Source organism: Rattus norvegicus, chromosome X (assembly GCF_036323735.1).
Source record: "Rattus norvegicus strain BN/NHsdMcwi chromosome X, GRCr8, whole genome shotgun sequence".
Classification (NCBI taxonomy): Eukaryota; Metazoa; Chordata; class Mammalia; order Rodentia; family Muridae; genus Rattus; species Rattus norvegicus.
In genome coordinates, this window is record NC_086039.1 from 132,383,283 (window position 1) to 132,389,282 (window position 6,000).

The following is a 6,000-nucleotide window of genomic DNA, read 5'->3' on the forward strand; positions in this document are numbered from 1 at the left end:
GACAGAAAGTCCCAGGACAGCCAGGACTACACAGAGAGACCCACTCTCAATAAATAAATAAATAAATAAATAAATAAATAAATAAATAAATAAATAAATAAGCAAGCAAGCAAGCAAGCAAGCAAGTTGGAATGTAATTCTATTAGTAGAGTAGTTGCATAAATGAAGCAGCCCTGGGTTCTATTCCCAGTACTGAAGAAAACCTCACATGGGAGTGTATATCTGTATTTCCAGAATTTGAGAAGTGGAGGTAGGAGGATCAGAAGTCATGTTTAGCAATATTGAAGTCAGCTTTCTCTACATGAGAATCCTCCTCCGCTTAAAAAACAGGCAGGCAGGAAGGAAGGATGGCTCAATAAATAGAGGTGCTAGTCACACGACATGACAAAACTTGGTCTGAGTTGATCCCCAGGACCCACAGTCTGGAAAGAGATAGCTGACTACTGCAGGTTGACCTCTGACTGCTACATGTACTTAATGACACATGTACCTGTACCCAAGTACCCACATGCACACACATGAATAAATAAACGTTAACTTAAAAATGAAAAAAATAAAAGAAAACTTACTGGGTGAAGCATGCCTGAGAGATCTTGTCTCAGAATCAAGTGGGTGCAATGATACGAGGTACCCAAAAGGCATTGCAAGTTCAAGGTCAGTGAATTTCAGGTTGTCCAGGACTAGGTGAGACATTGGCTCTAAACCAAACAGCTGGGTGTAAGGCACAAGGTAGAGGTACTAGGATCAAAAGTTCAAGGTCAGCTTTCTCTGCCCAGTGAGTTCAAGACCAGTCTGGGCTTTAAGAAACTCTGTCTCAAAAAACAAACAAACAGGGGTTGGGGATTTAGCTCAGTGGTAGAGCCCTGGGTTCGGTCCCCAGCTCTGAAAAAAAGAAAAGAAAAAAAAAAACAAACCAAAAAACAAACAAACAAAAAACCCCAAACAAGCAAGCAAACAAAAAAAAAAAAAAACCCCAAAACCAATTGGACATGTGTACATGTGCGCCCAAACACACAAGCATACATATACAAGCATGAACACATAGATAAAGAACAAACTGAAACAACACTATGAAAGGCAGACATGATGACACTATACCTGTAATCATAGAACCTGGAAGGTTGAGGCAAAAGAATTCCAATGAGTTTAAAACCAGCTTGGGCTACATACATAGTCAATTTTAGGACAACATAGACAGATCCTGTCTCATAACAAACAAGCAAAACAAAACAAAAAATAACAAACCCGAGAAAACTTATAATCCCAGCACATGGGAGGCATTTCCTGCCACTCACGATCACCTGTAATTCCAGCTTCAAGGGATCTGACAATTCTGGCTTCCTCAGACACCTGAATGTATGTGCACAGACACACATGTATACACATACTTTCAAAAAAAGAAAGAAATACTGACACATACTCCAACATGAAGGAACATTAAAAACATAAGTGAAAGAAAACTAAGGCAAAAAGGTTATCATGAAATACCAAGGACAGGTAAATCCATATAAATAGCAAACAAGTTAAGTGTACTGGTCAGAGCTAAGAGGAGTTCAGGGCATGAAGAGCTACCATTGAGCCACCAACACAGGTGACACATGTCTTTAATCCCAGCACTTGGGAGGCAGAATGAGGTGGAGGGATCTCTGAAGTTGAGACCAGCCTGGTCTACAGAGTGGGTTCCATGCCAGACAGGGCTACCAAACAAAAAAAAATGAAAGAAAAATCCCATAAAGGTGGAGAGGAGATAGCTCAGCCAGTATAGTGCTTGCCATACAGGTATGGGGACCTAAGTTCTGTCCCCAGAACTACACATTCACCTTCAAAGCTGAACGTGTTGGTTTGTATTTGTTGATCTAGTACAAGAGAGGCTTAGTCTAACCTAATCAACAAATTTTAGGTCAAGATCCTGTCACAAAAACCAAGGTAGACAGCCTCTGGGAAACAACACCCAAGGTTCTTCCAACCCACGCACACACACACGCACACACACACACGCACACACACATACACACACACGGGTGGGGTAATATCTTTGGTGAGTTATCTGTAGCAGCAAAACTATGTGCTTACACAATGCTATTAATGTTGGAGACTCTAGTCTGGGGCATATGGAAGACACAGCAAAAACATGATCTTTCATGTCCAAATATTTAGAAATTTTTGTGCTGGGAGTGGTGATTAATTTCTGTAATTCCAACAATTTGGAGGCTGAGTCAGGAGGAATACGGCAAGTTTGAGACCAGCCTAGGCTACACAGTGATACTCTGTGTCACAAAACTAGCAAAAATAGTAAATGTCTAAGCGAGAAGATGGCCATAGAAAGCCTTGGCATCATCATATAGGAAGTTAGTTTGACAAGTGGAGTCGGGATTGTTAGGAGGCATGGTAGGCAAGATTTGAGGACACCCATGCCCACATTCCTCCTCATGGCAAAGTATTTATCAGTCAGTCCTCAAAGATTCACAGAGTGCTCCCTTTTCAAATACTGCCAGAAGGCTGCCTTCTACATCTGGGTTCCTGCATCTGGGTTATGGGGTGTCAAACTTAAGAGACAAGGCACAGGAAAACCTTTGTAGCATTTAGTCATGGGCTAAAAATTCAAGAATGAGTGAGTTTCCCAGGGGCAAAGGCAGTAGAAAAAAAAAACTTCATGTGGGTCATAGGACTTAAAATATTTGTACAGGTAGACAAGAGGTGAGTGTCAGCTCACAATCACCAAGAATGGTATTCCCGGGAATACCAGATGTTGTAGGCTTTATAAAATGGCATATGGGCATTCACCAAGGCACCTGAGTTCTAAGGTATTAAAAAATTCCTTAGGCACAGTGATTCACGCCTGTAATCCCAACACTCCAGAGTAGAGGCAGAGGATTACGAGTTTGAAGCCAGTGTCTGCTACATAACCAGTTCCAGCAGGTCAGCTTGGGATACTGTAAGTAAGATTATCTCAAACAACAATAACAACAACACCCACCTAAACCTAGATAGAACCATTGCCACAAAAAGAAAAATGGAAGCACTTAAATCTATGAATGTTGATGAAGATTCATTCTCTTACATAGGCTCCCAATGCGATGCTTTTCTCAATACTCTTTAGTACCTTTGTGGGGAAGAGGTAGTAATTTTGGAATTTACCAAGTAGATCAAGTTGGCTCAAACTCAGACATCTGTTTACCTCTGTCTTCTCAGCATTGGGCTTAAAATTGTGAGCCACCACATTTGACTAAGTAGTATCTTTATGGTAAGTCTTGGTCAGTTTTACTTCATTTCCACTGCCAAAATATACCTTTCCTATATTTAAAATAAAATGGGCCAGAGAGATGGTTCGATGGTTAAGAATACTTCCTAACCTTTCAGAGTACCAGAGTTTGATTTCCAGTATCTGCCAGGTGACACACACACACACACACACACACACACACACACACACATATATATATATATATATATATATATATATATATATATATATATATAAATCTGAATAAACCCAAATCATCATCATCATCATCATCATCATATTATTATTATTATTATTATTATTATTATTATTATTTGTGTGTGTGTGTGTGTGTGTGTGTGTGTTGTGTGTGCATGCATATGCAGGTGCATGTGGATGTGGATGTCAGGGCATAACTTCCTGGGAGCTCAAACTCAGGTCATCAGGCTTCATGCAAGTGCCATCTTGACAATCCCGCTATTCTGTTGTTCTTTTTCTTCTTTCTTTCTAAGAAAGATTTATTTTTATTTTTAATTTCGTGCACGTGTGTGGGTATGTGCACGTGACTGTAGGTACCAGGGGACTCCAGAGGAAGGTGCTGGGACCCGTTGGAGTTAGAGCTGGGGGTAGTTGTGAGCACTTTGGTGTGGGTGTAGGTCTGAGAACCAAACTTTGAGCCTCTGCAAGAGCAGAAGAGCATAAGCACTGTGAACCTCTGGGCTATTTCACCTTTCTTTTGGAGACAGAGACTCACTATGTAGTCTTGCCTGACTTGGCTTGGAACTTACTGTGTAGACCAGGCTGGCCTAGAACTCACAGAGTCTCCTGAATAATGGGATAAAAGATGTGTACACTACACACAGCACATCTTTTCCTTTATGTTCAGGCTGGGTCCATCTCTATGCTCAAATGAAGTATATGTTCTCACATTCTGAGCACCTTGTTATTTTATTTTATGTATATAAGTGTTTTGCCTGAATGCATATATGCCACATGTATGCCTGGTGGTCAGAAGAGGATGTGGCATCCCCTGGGACTGGAGTTACTGACTGTTGTGAACCATTGTATGAGTGCTGGGAATTGAACCTGGGTCCTCTGGAAGAGCAACCAGTGCTCTTAATGGCTGAGCCAATTCTCCAGCCCTCCATCACTCCTCCTACAACACACACACACACACACACACACACACACACACACACACACACACACACAAATAAAATAAAGTATCTTTTTTTTTTTTAGCACAGGGTCTCTCTTTATAGCCATGGTTGTCCTGGAACTTGCTCTGTAGACCAGGCTAGCCTCAAACTCATTGATCTGCCTACCTTTACCTCCCAAGTACTGAGATAAAAGGCATGTGTCCCACTTTTTTTTTTTTTTTTACAAGGCTATCATGGGCAGTCGTGATGGCATAGAATTTTAATCCTAGCACTCAGAAGGCAGAGGCAGGCAGAGCTTTTTGTGTTAAAGGCCAGTTTGAACTACAGTGAGAGTTCCAGTCTAGCCAACACAATACAGTAAGACCATATAACAAAACCATCACAGGACTCCTAGACCAAAACCACGTTTGGGTCTTATTTGTTCACACTGTCAAGATGAAGGTACTGAGGCTTAGAGAAGAGTTCAATATTCAAGATGTTATCACCAATAAATGGCAAAGTTTAAATTTAAGCCATACCTGTATTTTTTTTTGATGTAATAAGCAAAGGCGAGGTTTATTATGGAGATCTATTACGGGGATCTCCGGGCCGACACGTATCCCGCGCAGGAGACAGAGGTGTCGACCCCCATACCTGTATTCTTGCTTAAGGTCAGAGGTTGTGTGTGTAACCACTAAACAGGAAGAGAAAGGCTCAAAGAGACTCAGTCAATAAGTGTACTTCCTGTTCTTTCCAGAAGATCTGAGTTTGCTTCCCAGCATCCATATAAGGTGTTTACAACCACCTGTAACTCCAGTTCTAGGGGATCCAATTCCATTTTCTGAACTCCAAGGGTTCCTGTATTTATGTGCACACAGACACACAAGCAAGAACACAATTTAAAAAAAAAAACAACTCTTTTAAAAAAGAGATTAAGACTGCAGGACAAAATGGTACATTCCTATGATCCTAGCACTTGAGAAGTGGAAGCAGGATCAAGTTCAGGGGTCTTCAGGGCGGTGGTGCTGCGTACACCTTTAATCCCAGTATTTGCAAAGCAGACGCAGGAGGATCTCTGTGAGTCTGAGACCAGCCCGGTCTACAGACTGAGTTCCAGGACTGCCAGGGTTACACAGAGAAACACTGGCTCCAAAATCCTTTTTTAAAAAAGATAGAGTTTAGGAGTTACCTAAGCTACATAGTAGCTTTTAAGTCAGCCTGGGTGTTGTAAGACTCTGTCTCAAAACAAATTGAAACAACAGAACAAACAAACAAGCAAAATCCTACAAGGGCCCAACATTTAAAAAATGGAACCTGATGTGAAAATCAGCTCTCCTCTAAAGCAGGGAAATGTTAAAGTCTCATTGCCAAAGCAAGAGCCCGTGAAGTGAGAGAGGAGAGCTGACACCCAAATAAAAAAATACTGGGGCTTCTTCACTCCAAGACTTTGTTTTTATCTTTTTCTGTTTTACTTATTCACTCCCCACTCCCTCCCACAATCCTTTCTCCCTCCCCCACATCCTCTTCTCCTCTGAGCAGGTGGAAGCCCCTTGGATATCCCCCCACCTTCCCACAAAGCCTCTGCTAGGTGCTTCCTCTCCCACTGAGGCCAGAGAAGGCAGCCCAGCTAGAAAATAT